Genomic DNA, 14,934 nt, shown 5'->3' with positions numbered 1-14,934 from the left:
CTGTAACCAAGTCAAAAAAATAAGTTACTCGCTTGAATAATAAAAGAAAATGAATCCTATTAGTTATGATCGTATACATTTATCTATTCTTACTTTTGCGTTTTTTTTTTAATTTCTCTATTTTGAAGCTCTTGTTGTACCAAGAAAGAGCTTGTTCTATTTAAATACCTACTTAACATTTTCGTTGCCTTATCTAATTCCACTGATTTTTTTTGCTCTTATTGTTCGTGATTATGTATGAGATATATCCGAAAAGTGTTATCCAAATTATGATTAAAAATGACAACTACGTAATATGTTTGAAGAGAAATTATTTATTCTGCAACGTACTTTTCACTGTACTCACCATGCTACGCAGTCAACATACAAATGTAAATACTATCAGATGGTGCAATGCATTTTTGCATCCTTGCCTCATATTAATCTGTTAAAATTTTCTTCAAACCAAGTGATCACTAGGGTGCAGCGTTTTACCACTTTTTTCTCGGAACGAAATGTAATACCTGGCAAAAGTGGCCAATCCACATGGACATTTCACGTATAGATTTGTTTTAAAATCAGATAATATCTTCTGTGAGAACTATTGCCTCGAAGTTTCAAAATTTACCTGAAAATTACAAAAAATATCAAAGTTGTTCATTAATTTTAGTTATGTTAAAGTAAACATATTTTTGGTTAAATACATTTCAGTTGCTATGAAAACTGACATTCAAGTATAAAAATGCCAGTTATATGCCCTTGGGGAGAATAGGGGTGCCTCCTCTGGGGCCAGAAAAAGGGGCAAATTCAGTAGAGTTAAGAGGTTGTGTAGCTCCTCGCTCACCTGGCAATATAGCCTGGCCAAGTGACCCAGAGCCCACCATGTAGAGGTGGCTGCACCTAGAGCTCCTCCGCTAGGCCTATCCAATCAACCAACCATATGTTGGGCCGCATGAATTGATCCGATTAGTCACTGTCAGGAAAAATTGTCACAAATTGGGAATTTGATTGAAATTTAGACGCAGTTTGCCTAGAAAGTAAGGGTGATCTGACTATTCCACCTCTAGCATCACTGGCACATACTCGGGAGGCTTCTTCAGTGACTAATTTCACTATCCGTTCTACTGCTACCGTGTGGCACGGATGGACGGTGAAGCGCCATTCTGGCACAATGTTATCAGGAAGTGAAAGTTTGACCATGAGCTGTTTCTTTTTTACTGTCCATAGAACTTACTGGTAGTACAGTTATTCAAACATCAGTGCTTTCCCAGATCATTGCAGTGTAATCGTTTGCCTCAAAATTCAGTCTGGGAATGATGTTATATCTAATGGAGTTATGGTGATTCCCTGCTTCGTGTTTTCGAGCACTAAGAATCTTATGTAATGCATCTTGTCGGACAGCAAGTCGACCATCAGTCATCGTGGCGAGAAAAAATGTTCTCGGAGTGCAAAGAATGCATTCTTCTGAATGGATGAACGGATTACAGCCTGGTATTCCCTTGGTAAGTATCTAGACTTATGAATGGTCTCAAAGACGTGAGAGGACCATCAGCAACGAAAGACTATGTTCTGATGCGGTATTGCATAACCGTATAGACTCTGAGTTTGAATGTCGCCATTTCTATTAATTTCTTGGTAGATTTTTTTCTTGCAATATACAATGTTAAAATTCTGTTTGCACTAGTCAAACAGCTAGCTTTGTTTAGTTTGCTAAGGATCATAGAAACAAGCTCTTACGCGCATACTCCGGAGTCAATGGCTTGAGATATCTGGAACAAGCATCTCAGGTCTTTACTGAGTTTTCTGTGCTCTTCTGGACTATGATGAGGTAAGTCACAGTTTATTGGTTTGAATAGCAACACTGAAAACTTTCCAGTTAGATAGTTTTGAAACTATGGGGCCTCTGTAAGAATAGGGGCTTGAATAAGCGCCGTGAATATGCGTGAAGAGAGCTCGGAACAGCAGTTCATTAAAATGCAAGAGACAAATAGCCCATTGCATAGATTTTCCTGTTAGTTCCTCTAATCTTCGAAGAACAACTCCAATCAAACCAGTGTTAGTGTATGTTCCATCACACCCAAGAACCTCAACTTTATCAAAGCCAACTGTGAGTTGGTTCATGATGTATTCGAAAATAGCTGTGGTCTCGTCATGTGCAGAGCCAGAGGATGGTGTCACGTGACCAATGTATTGAGAGTTAGGTTCAGCCGCAAGTGATAAGTGCTCTTCTCTAACGATGCCTGTGTATATTTTAGTGTCATCCCTTAGATCATCAAAGTATAGGCTTTTAATGGGATCATCATTTGTAGAACAATCCTTTAAATTCCGAGCAATTTTAAGTTTCGCACGCCTTATTTTGTTCCTGTTCACAGTTAAAGCAGATGTTATGTTGCTAAATTTTTGGGAAGTTATAACTCCAGTCTTTGAAGTTGCCTTAAGCACAGTTGTTATATGTGCCGCAGCCCTCTCGCTTACATTGTATCTCTGTGCAATCATAACAGTTTCAGTCAAATTTACGAAAGTCGTTCCGAAAGTAATGCCTCTTTTTTTATGGAAACTAATGGAGATACATAACTAACAACAATACAGCTAAACAGAGCAATATTTCAGCTACAGACTCATTTTCCCACATAGTTCCCACCTTTGTTATGCACTTTTGCCAACGATGAACCAGAGCCTGCATGTCGCGCTTGTAAAAATCTGCATTCCATGGGTTGTCTGTTGAATTCCGTCTCGAAGTGATAACACCACGTATCATCTCCAGTGACGATGCTATCCAAAACATTGTCACGTTCATCTTCATATTGGTCCAGCAGGTCCCGAAGGAAAAGGCAAGGACGAAAAAAGCTGTAGAAACGCTTAATTGTACTGAATTTACACTCTTTCCCGGCCCCAGAGGAGGCACCCTTATCCCTCCAAGTGCATATAACTGGCATTTTGAGACTGGAATGTCAGTTTTCGTAGCATTTGGCATGTATAAACCCAAAAATATGTTTACTTTAACATAACTAAAAAATGAATAATTTTGGTATTTTTTGCAATTTTCAGGTAAATTTTGAAACTTTGAGGCAATAGTTCTCACAGAAGATATGATCTGATTTGGAAAAAAAAATCTATACATGAAATGTCCATGTGGATTGGCCACTTTTGCCAGGTATTACATTTCCTTCCTAAGAAAAAGTGGCAAAACGACCCACCCTAGTGATCACCTCATTCAAGTACACATTATTGAGGAATTTATTCACGAATATCACGAACTGATTCACACTAATTTTCGTTTAAGTATTGGTGAATTGGTAACAAATAGTTTAAAAATTTTTGTTACATTCCAAGACTTAAATTTTGAGCCAAAGTTAAACTTCACTTGACACAATATGTCGTATTTCATATCTATTGCTATATGCCATTGTTGCTATTTGACGTCAAGAGGTAGTTTTCATTGTAGACATTCTCTGTAAAATGGCTTGCAGGTATAGAGCTTTTATACTCTGGTGGCACACAGTGTTGGCCTGGTAATTTTTATAGTGTTCTTGCTTTCCGCTAGATGTAGCTAGTTTGTTGCAAAAGGCTAAATGTTGCGAAAGTGTAGGTGAAAAATTGGGTTGTTGTACTGAAAGCAAAGTGGTAGCGAAAGTGTTAATAGTAAGAGAGAAATCTTTTCTTTCCCTCAGTATCAAATATTATTGTCTCGTTATGTAGTGTCGTAAGACCAGTTGATCAAATTAGATATATCTTTTCCATGTATTACTGGTTATTGGAATACTTATACCAATTTGAACTACATTATTTATCATATCTCGTGTTACACATGATCGGTTTGAAATCTCTAATGTCGGGATCCCTTCCACTTGAGAAAGCTGGAGGATGAAAGGAATTTGGGAAAAGGCTATATACTTGAATCACACAGGCCATGCGCTTCTATTGGAGAAACTATGTAGACTGAGGTGTATGTATCTGGTCACTTGTCGTTCTGTTTTATGGATGTACTATATGGCGATGAAACCAAAGCAAACAAAGCATATAAAAGAATTTAGAAAAAATATACAATGACCAAAAGAACGAAACAAAAGCGTAGTTGAACAGAAATCGTTTATACAATTACCTTCGTTGCTTAATTATAGTAAAGTTGCAGAGAAGCAGAATAAAACAGAACAGAACAAACTAACACACATATTTCTGCTGACTCCAGTTTCGTTGTCATAAGGACAGAATTGTAATGTCTCTCCCCACTGACAGTTTAACAGATGGATAAAGAAGAAAAAACATTAAAAACACAGCTCCCCACAATTCTTCAGCTCCCTCTTCCCTTGTGGTTTGGGAAGTGCTTCCACCTCCATCGCCTAGGCTCTGGTAATGGAAATTTTAAAGCGACAGGAAGTAGATCGACTGTTCAGTGTTGTATGTACAGCCTTCAGCCGTTCAGAAGTGCTACGTGGCAAGGTCCTCCTGCTTGATGTGTGACTATCGGTTAAGATAGTCTTCGCTGGACAATGTCCAGTGGACATGCTAATATCAGTTTTACTTGGGACACATACAACCAAACATAGATACGTTTTGAAACTTGTATCTACAGACCAATTTGTACGATGTTTCGTTTCTTTTTCTTCCTTTCTTCCAACACCTTATAAGATCCTAGCTCCTTTTACTTGGTGTTGAACTTTGACAATCCTAATTTCTCGTTTTCTTTGCCGTCTCGACACTATCGTAAGTGAGAAACACTTACAAATCTTACAATTCAGCGAAAAATAATTTCTTTATTTGAGATGAGTTTGATGTGGTCTAAAATTAATATATTATCATCTCCGAATTATATTGGTAATAATTGTGTGTATACATGTTCTTCGATATGTCTGCTGTTCTGTACTGTCTGTACCTGTATTTGTGTTATTCATTTAATCTGTTTTAATTTATCAGAGTAAATCCCAATTGTAAATCACATCGCCTCGGGTCATTTATTAAATAATTCACCTATCTTGATTAGGGAATTCTTGATGAGCCAGAAAAGTAGTCACGTCTACGTAATAGTTATATGAATATGTCCTGCTCGCAATCTATACAACTTAATGTTCACAAGAAAGATTCTCAACTTTGACTCGATTTCTAGACTCAACCAACTAATAAAAGCATTCTTGCATGGTACTATACACGAACCGATTCCACCTATTCATCTATTCATTCATCTCCAGCCGACTATAAAATGAAATAACCAGATAAGCAATTTTCAAAAGTAAGAAAGAAATAATTGAATATTTCCTGGTTAATGAAAATAATCGCTCTCTACAATCACGTAATATTGCTATTGCACAGCCAGCGATTAGATTCCGTGTCGAAATAATTCTATATTTTGTGATACGAGCAACTATTCAATTGTGTGTTTTACAACCTGACCATATGAGCTTGTTTAACTGTACAATATGAACATATCCCTTTATATTTGATGGACGGTTACGAATAAGTTTCCAAACCGAGCTCATTCGCGTTAGCGTCCGCGCCTTTAGCGTGCGAGACCCTGCTTCGATTTTCATTCGAGCTCATGTTGTTCGGAATCCATTTATCTGTAGGTCCCATCTCATATAGACTTGCTGCTGAGAAGTACGTTAAACTCCAAATAAACAACAACAAGTTCCTGACGCATTTATTGAAATTCAACATCATAACATTCTACATTGGTGGTTTGAACTTGTGTTAGCAAAATGTCATGAATTACTCCTAGCACAGACGGCCGTACAGTAACACCTACAATACCTTTAGTGGATATTGTTAACTATCATATCAATGTCATGGGGCGTAAAAGAGTGTCACAGAATTTTTTTCTGAGGTTATATTCCAATGCAGGAAATATTCTCTAAGGATTTTCACCCCTACATGGGAATCAGGGGGCGCTCCGGAGGTAGTAATTCATTGTAATGTCTTAATGTGCAGATAGATAAGTATGGTGTACCAAATATCAAGATGTAATATAAGACAGTATACAGTGTAATAGGAAGATCCAGTGTTCATTCCCCAGTTTAACAACTTACATCTTTAAAAATACCATTAACATTTGAAAAATACTTAAACGAATTGTGTTTTAAAGCACATGTATCAACACAGATTCTAATATCAGGTTGTCTGAAACGTATTCAGCCTTTGTATGCCAGAATTCAAAATGCATTTATTGCAATTTGGAAACAACATAAAGTATTTACATATTCATCATTTTGTCCGATGTTCTTCTGTCAGTTTTACGACACCATTATCCCGTCGCTAAATCAAATCCCATGGCTTCTGCTCAAAAATTGTAATTGTTTCACAGACATCTTTTGGCAGTAACTTACCATCATTCAAAGAGTAGTGACACATTTAGGCTATACCGTGGTCCACTACACCTACCAGTAAATATCTCTCGATGTCTGGTTAACCGTAAGAGGTATACGAAGTCCGGCATTGTAAGCACACTATATTTCCTTTTGCTTAACAATTTCTGACCGTCGCTTTTGAATTATTAGATGAACTTACACTGATTGTTGACAGTGTAGGCAAAGTATATCGTTTTCCCTGGCGACACCACCTCGAGATGCACAATGCCCTTCCAATTCCACCAAATGAGGAGCATAATGTTTCTGGACTGTAGACTGGAATTTCGCCAGAGATTGAACCTTCTCCTCGCAACGACGCTACATTTCCCTCACATTCTTGTTTTAGATAATGCTGAAACTTCACTCACCTTCACTCTGCATTCCGTCTGATTCCAACAATTTAATTGTTACCTGTCAAACGGCTTCTAGGTTGACCCGCAGTGTCTTTTATATCTTGCGCAAAAGTCTCCATCTTAAGACGACGTCATATATACAGGGTGTTAATGAACTATATCGACAAATTGTAAGAGGTGATTCCTTACATCAAAATAAGAGAAAAAGTTCATATGAACGTTTGGAGAAAATTGCATATTTTCAGAGCTAGGGCTGTCCAAAATTGCGAAAAACCTAAATTTCAATAGGCCCTATTTTGAATTCCAGAAACTGTGGATGCTGGTTCTTATCAGCGTAAAGAAATTCACTCAATCACAATTCAAAAGTGCATATTTCATCATCTGTCAATAAGTGTAGAGGGTATCCCCTACAGAGTGTAATTCTCATATATACTTCAAGAAGAGTCCAAAGTAGGCAGGAGGTAAACCTTGACAACACTGGACATCCATTGTTTCGGAGGGAAGTCAAAAGTCTTAGGAACCGGAAGGTCCATGTTTCTTTGTGTCCGGAATAACGTGTGATGATATGTATTTCGTCACGTTATATTTCACGATTTCTTCACTTATAAGCTTGAAAGAAAACATCGCAACATGCGTTTTCTCGAGTACGAGAAACCGTGCTGCTGACTCAAATACTCAAATACAAATTATGTTCTTTGGAAACACATTCGTAATAATGAACTTCCAAATGTAATACAATTTTACTTATTCTTTATTAAGTTTACTGTTTGTGATACTATCTTTTAAAGTAATAAAACATTCGGAAATAAAAATAATATAACAAAATTTAACAACAATAAAATATTGTAATTATAACTTATAACCATACGACCGTGCTACTGAAGGACATTTCTGCTCTACTAGCAAAGCTATACCATCATCTTAGGAAAAGGACCAATACTTTGACTTAAATAGTTAAAGATGCATCCGGTCTGGCCTTGTCAGTGTAGCATACGGCTTCCTTTTTGTACAGCAGTTCCGGCTCTTCTTTTGAATTGCACTGTGCACTAACGTATATTGTCGACAATACAGGTTTATCATTCTCCTCTGCAGCCGAAACTTGTGACACACAGTTAGTGCTCTCAAACGGGTCGGGTCAGGTCAACTCGGGTCGGGTTATCGGGTCGGGTCAGTCGGGTCAGCTCGGGTCGGGTTGTCGGGTCGGGTCAATCGGGTAACTCGGGTCGGGTTGTCGGATCGGGTTATTCGGGTCGGGTTGTCGTTTCGGGTCAATCGGGTCGGTTTGTCGGGTCGGGTTAGTCGGGTCGGGTTATTGGGGTCGGGTTGTCGGGTCGGGTGAATCGGGTCAGCTCGGGTCAGGTTATCGGGTCGGGTTGTCGGGTCGGGTCAGTCGGGTTATCGGGTCGGGTTGTCGGGTTGGGTCAGTCGGGTCAGTTCACTTTGGTGAACTGAGTTTAGGTTGAGTTTAAACTCGGCTGGAGTCGAAAGCTGCGGTTTTTCACTAGCTGCCTAATTAAAAATAGCAATTTTCAATTGATTTTATAGAAACAATAAATGTATTTTGCACACTTGCAGCTAGTGCTTTTATGATAAATGCTTATTTTTCTACTTGTGTGTACTTTAATTTTTAAATGTGGAAGATTGATTTTACCAATCGACTGTAATATTAATATGTACGCCAATATGGAGTCTGGATTTAGAAAAAAACTAGAAGTTGTTTAAGCAACGCCAAAAGAGAGATGAGATATGGACGACCAAGTCCAAGTAGTGCCGCGGTCTCAGTGGTAGAGAATTCATCGCTGGTGCATGGTGTCCAGTAGCGTAGCTAGAGTTTTTTAGGGGGGCCAATGAAGGGCCCAAGATGATTTTGAGGGGGGCATCTCCAATATATATATATATATATATATATATATATATATATATATATATATGTGTGTGTGTGTGTGTGTGTATTCAAGGTGAATGTTTCCACCTTTTTTGTTCATGATTTTACTCTTTGGAAAACAGTGAAAATATAAGAATTTAGTACCTCAAACAACTAGTATTCATTAATGCAATTGATTTCTAATATAAGTAAATAGTTGTTTAATCATGGCGTTTAAAATATGTGTAGCTGGTTGACTTAAGTGGAAACAAATACACTTTTACAGGTAAAGAAAATAACTTATAGGTTCATGCCTCTACTTGAAGAGGATCTTTCTATTCGTGTGGGCAGCAGCAAACATATCCACAGCTTGTTAAAGATCTAACGATTTAGCAATTTTCTTCTCAATATAAAGTAACACTAAGTTTTTCAACCTATCATGAGTCATTGACTTGCGTATACAAGTCTTTAATCTTTTCTGAGAAGAGAATGACCTTTCACATGTAGCACTAGAAACTGATATAATCACAGAGATGATACCTAGCTTGTAGGTTTCTAGGAATGAGTTTTTGTAGACATAAAGATGATCAACGAAATTCATTAAGGAATCAGCTTTCGTTTTCTTCTCGTCTTCATACAACTTAATTGTTAGAGCAACCCACATTATGCTTTATTTCTTGTTTAATTATGCTTTTTTAAATTATGCTTTATTGTTAATTTCAATGACTATTTTACATTAATCGTGTATAATGTATATTTATTATACATCAAATATTCTAAATATCTTGATCTATTTATTGATATTTTCTTGCAACTAGTTTCTCTCATATTTAATGAACTTTCTACTTAATTCATTTTAAAGAGATGTGCTTTGCTCGAATATTTTTTTTCTATCATTTGTGTGCGCCTTACAGGTACATATATACAGAAAGGGAAAGTAAAAGATGCCACCGAACTACAGAAAGTCCTTAAGTTCAAAAAGTAAACATAACAATACAGTGATGACGCCAGAGGGGGGCAAGGGGGGCGAGCGCCTCAATAGTAGCTACTTCTGCCCCCCTGATTGCCGCCTAGACTGACCCCCCAGACAATCTTTAAACATTCTTCATGTAGTATTATATATCAGTATCATAACCAATCTCATTGACAAATTGTAGCCTACTTTCCATGAATTTACTATGTGGCAGATTAATCCTCAAGCTTTCTTCTTTGAGCGTCTGGGTATGCACGCATATTTCTGTTTTCTAATTTAGCCCATTTTGAGGTAAATTTTGGTTATACTTCTTTCTAATGATTTTTAATAATTGTGCCTAGCGAACAATAGTAGATTTGGTCGACTTGTTTTCTTCTCATTGGATCAACTTCGATTGGAAACAAAAGAAAGGTAAAACCAGTTACGTAACTTGTTTGTATTTGTCCAGGTTTGAAGTTTTCAGTTTCATATTTTGTTTTATTTAAAGCTTCTTTTTTTTTTTTTTTTTTTTTTTGAAACATTATTCTCGGCTTCCAATATTCAGAGGATGTGCTTATAACAGCTTAGTTTGCAACTACTAGGGCTTAATTTTTTGAAGGAGATAAAAAGAGTTGTGTTTTCCCTTCCTGCAAATGATAATAATAAAATTATGGAATGAAATTGATTCCCAATAAAATGTATTGTCAGAGTGCTGATCTTTAGTTAGTAATTGGTTTATACAAGTGCTCCTTTACTTATTTCGTTTCGAAGTACTGACGTGACGTCTACCATATTGACTAGGAACTGCTGAAAAATTCGTAGCCCAACCCACAAGGAGTGCACGTGGATTGGTGAAGTTTTACTTCTTCTCTTCCCCCGAGAGTCAATATACCACCTTGTACAGTGCTCCAGCTTTTACAGAAAAGTTAAAAAAAATCTCGATTTCCTCGCACCACTGTTCGTAGCACTACCACTATCAGATCTAAAATGGCATCTTTCAAGTGTTATTTAAGTTTGGGAAATAAGTACACGTAATAGTCAGACGGAGCTAAATCTGCGGAATAAGAATGATGATCTAGACATTGAAATCCTAGATTATGCAATGTCAGTTATGTTCGCAGGGGCTTGATGGACAGGTGTATTCTCCTGAAGGAACAGAATTCCTTTCTTTTCATTTTCCGCAGCGTTGAACTTTGAATTTCTCTTTCAGTTTTGTAAGTAATGTAGAGATTCTGGATTAAATATCGTACCATTGAGGAGGTAGTCTACCACTCATGCTTATACCAGAACAATGTTCCAAACAGTTTCTCAACCTACTTCTGTGTCTTGAACTTCTTGGGGCGATGGAGAAATGAGTGCTACTACTCCATTGACTGTTGTTCCGATTCAGGATCATATTGGTACAACCATATTTCATCTATGGTTACTATTCGTCAGCGAAATTGATCAGCATTACGGTCAAGTTGGAAGAATACTTCTCTTATTGCCGTTATCTTTTTATTCTCCTGACATATATTTTGGGAACCCATTATGCCGAGAACTTGCGCATACCCAAGCCATTCTGAATTATGCTACCGACGAGTTCCAAAGAAATGCCCAGAATCCCTGACACAAGTTTTGCTGAGAAGGTAAAAACTGAGAAAGCGGGGTGCAGACCTCAGACTATAATAAATATAAATAGCTTAAATTATTTTTGCCACACAAAAACTGGGGTGGCCTAGGCCCTCCGGCCCCGGGCTATATCCACCACTGGCTGAAATGCTGCAATTTTCAAGAATAGTGTAACAAATTGCATCCATGATTCCAGGAAGAGTCATTGCTTTTAATCATCCTGGATGCAAAGCATAATTTGTTGAGAAATTGCTACGTTTATACTAAGCCAATTACTTCTTCAACACTATATATAACGGAGGAGAGTCCCGTGGTGTTTCACTGATTTCCTAATTAATTTACATCGGTGACTTTCCTTGGTAGAACAAAAATGTTATAACAGTAAGGATCTGGATGTTCGTGAAATTATCTGTTTGGGCACACACAATCACTTCAGAGGCCTGAGAAACAATAAGAATTTCATTATTAATATGAAAATTTATATTTGTACATAGAGAGATATGTTTTTCTAAAGTACGGTTTCATTTTTCTACCTAGTACCTAGACTCCTTCTGGATTGGACTACGACATTTTCAGCAGCTCCTCCTAAATTCTCTCTCTCTCTCTCTCTACACACACACACACAGACACACACACACACACACATATATATATATATATATATATATATATATATATATATATATATATATATATATATATATATATAACTCTATGGCCTATGGAACCCGGAGGTTCAATGCCGCGTTCACAAAAGCTCTCCACTGACTTCTATCCTTAGCCAACTGGATCCAGTTTCTACTTTGTATTCCAATCTCTGCGAGATCCATCTTAATATTGTCCTCCCATCTGCGCCTAGGTCTTCCTAATGGTCATTTTCCGATTGGTCTTCCAGTCAAGACTTTGAAAGCGTTTCTACTTTCTTCCATTCTAGCTACATGACCCGCCCACCTAAGCCTTCTAGACTTGATGACCCTAACAATGTTGGGTAAACCATATAACTTATGTAGTTCCTCGTTATGAAGTTTCTGCCATTCCCCATTCCCGTTCCTCTTAGGTCCGAATATTCGTCTCAGGATCTTGTTCTCAAATACTTTCAGTCTATGTTCTTCCCTCAGAGTAAGTGTCCATGTTTCGCAGCCATACAGCACAACAGGCATAATTATCGTTTTGTATATTTTAAGCTTCAAATTCCTCGACAGAATTCGCGACGACAAGAGATTTCGAACCAAATAGTAACCCGAATTCCCTGCTTTTATTCGACATTTAATTTCTTCGTGAATATGATCTTCCTCTGTTAATATTGATCCTATATATTTGAAACTATGCACTTTATCAAAAGTATTATTTAATATTCTAACGCATCCATAATTTGCTGTATTCCGGACCCGACGCACTTCCATGTATTTAGTTTTCTCTGCATTTACTTCTAAACCCATGTCCCTGCAAACGTATATATATATATATAGAGAGAGAGAGGGAGAGAGCGAGAGATACGTAGCATATAGACGAATGTGTTACTTGTAGGATACGCGGATGTAATTCAACTTATGTTTAGGCTTCAAAAGTTTCATTGAAAAATATTTCATGCGCAGACGTTACTTATTTGTTAGTTACAAATTTTATTTGAAATAAGTTTAATTTATAATCATATAGATCTAACATAAAAACAGCAACGAAATACACAATGTAATGTAAAATAAGTCAAACGTAATAAATATGTCATTTTTGGTATGGCAAATAGCCGCCCCCCGAAAATGTATCTACCCCTCCTTTGCTCTCCTAAGAACTTAAACTGGCGTCGTCACTGTAACAATATAGTATGGTTTCTTGCATACTATTCATTGTTGGCGGAAAAAAATTCTTCTTTTACTTTCTTTTCTCCACATCAAAGGATTGTTTACAGAAATGAAAATAAGCTCTTCATTGTTGCATTGTTATGTTCTCAATGATTTTGCATTGTAAATATTGGCTTTAAAAAATATTAACACAGTATGTTAAACTTTCAGTTAAAGAGAATTTTCCAAGAATTGTGGTATATATTTTAAATTATGCTTTATGCTTTATTTTTTAAAATTATGCTTTTAAAACTAGTTTCCCAATGTGAGTGCATTTTGGCGTTCGCCCAGTGTCGTGACCATAGTGCTCTCAAACGGGTCGGGTCAACTCGGGTCGGGTTGTCGGGTCGGGTGAGTCAGGTCAGTTCGGGTCGGGTTGTCGGGTCAGGCTACTCGGGTCGGGTTGTCGGTTGGGGTCAGTCGGGTCAGCTCGGGTCGGGTTGTCGGTTCGGGTCAATCGGGTCAGCTCGGGTAGGGTTTTCGGGTCGGGTCAACCGGGTCAGCTCGGGTCGGGTTATCGGGTCAGGTCAATCAGATCGGTTCACGGTTCGGGTCAGTCGGGTCGGTTCGGGTCATCGGGTCGGGTCGGGTCGGGTTATCGGGTCGCGTCAGTCAATTCGGGTCACGGGTCGGGTCGGGTCGGTCTTCAACCGTTGAGAGCACTATACACAGTGTCCTTTCAATCTTATCAAATTTATTTCCTAACCCTCCTGCACATCAAAGTAGGCTTTGCCATAAACCGTATATAGCGTCTCCTCGCTTAGACCAGGATTTTTTGTTTGCAAATTGTCCCAAGTTAACCACTTTTCATTACTCATGATGAAGCATTTCACAAATTGTTCTCGTTCTTAATGTTTCAGTACAGATTCTCAAATAGAAATTCGACGGAGAATATATTTTGTGGCACGCTAATGTCGGGAAATGTTGTAGCCTCCTGTCTACAGACGATTTAAAACTGTTTGGTGGCGTATTTGCATGTCATTGACGATATCAAGACTGCTTCTGTGCCGGTCCTACTTCACTAAATGTCAACTTTTTATACGGGAAAAGAAGATTTATGGAAAATATTTTAATCCCTTTCCCCTTAGGACACGTATTTTAAAGAAAATGTAATCATGAAAACACGTTAGATTCCTTGTTTTGGTATAAATTTAAAGCATCCTACACTGTAGAATACATCCCATAACTAATTTATTTGATTAGAAACGCAGCTTGAGATGAGTGATTAATATGTTCGAAAATGATTTCAAATAGATCGGTGGTCTTCCCGATTTCGTAACTTATAAATTGGAAAATAATGTCAGTAATTTTTACCCTATACTTTAAACTTCTGCTCTCATACCTTTGAAGGTGCAGCTGAACTTAAACTTACATAACATTGGGAGAAGAAATCTAGTGGTCTACTATTTTCACGATTTGACGCACGCTCGCAGAGCGAGCCCGCGGACGTTTGGCCTGTTTGTTGAACCGGTTCCGCTAGATACTTGCGGCCCGCAATTCCACAAACTTGGATCTTTTGTTCTCGTGCACGTTATACCCCGTCACGACTTGTCTATCAATCATAACCACCTATGCGATGTAACCCCTATTCTCTCAAGGAGTGGGATACGCCCAGTGCGCGGCATCATCGAATCAATACCTACTAATTTCCTACTGGTGGAGACAGACTCATAGCGAGTCAGTTCTGCCATGATCTGCAGACATGATGTTCGTGCATTCCAAGGTAACCTTATCTCCCGCCGTTACCCAGAGTCCTGAAATTTGCTCCCATGAAATGTCGGGCTGACCACAGCCTGGCAAAGTGTAACCCAATCCGGGAGCCCCAGGCAACGACCGAAGGGGCTTGTTCAATATACGCCCGCCTACCTCTATCGTTCTACGGCAACAATCTTTGAGTATAGATGTACCACACTCACTCATCGAGATATTAGCGAATCTCTCCCCAGATCCAATGGTACGTGTTTAGTCACCATTTGAGTTTGAGGTATGTCCATATCCC

This window comes from Thermobia domestica, chromosome 3 (assembly GCF_964235325.1).
Source record: "Thermobia domestica chromosome 3, izTheDome1.hap1.1, whole genome shotgun sequence".
In the NCBI taxonomy this organism is placed as follows: Eukaryota; Metazoa; Arthropoda; class Insecta; order Zygentoma; family Lepismatidae; genus Thermobia; species Thermobia domestica.
The sequence above is the reverse complement of the archived record's forward strand: the minus strand, read 5'-3'. Positions refer to the sequence as shown.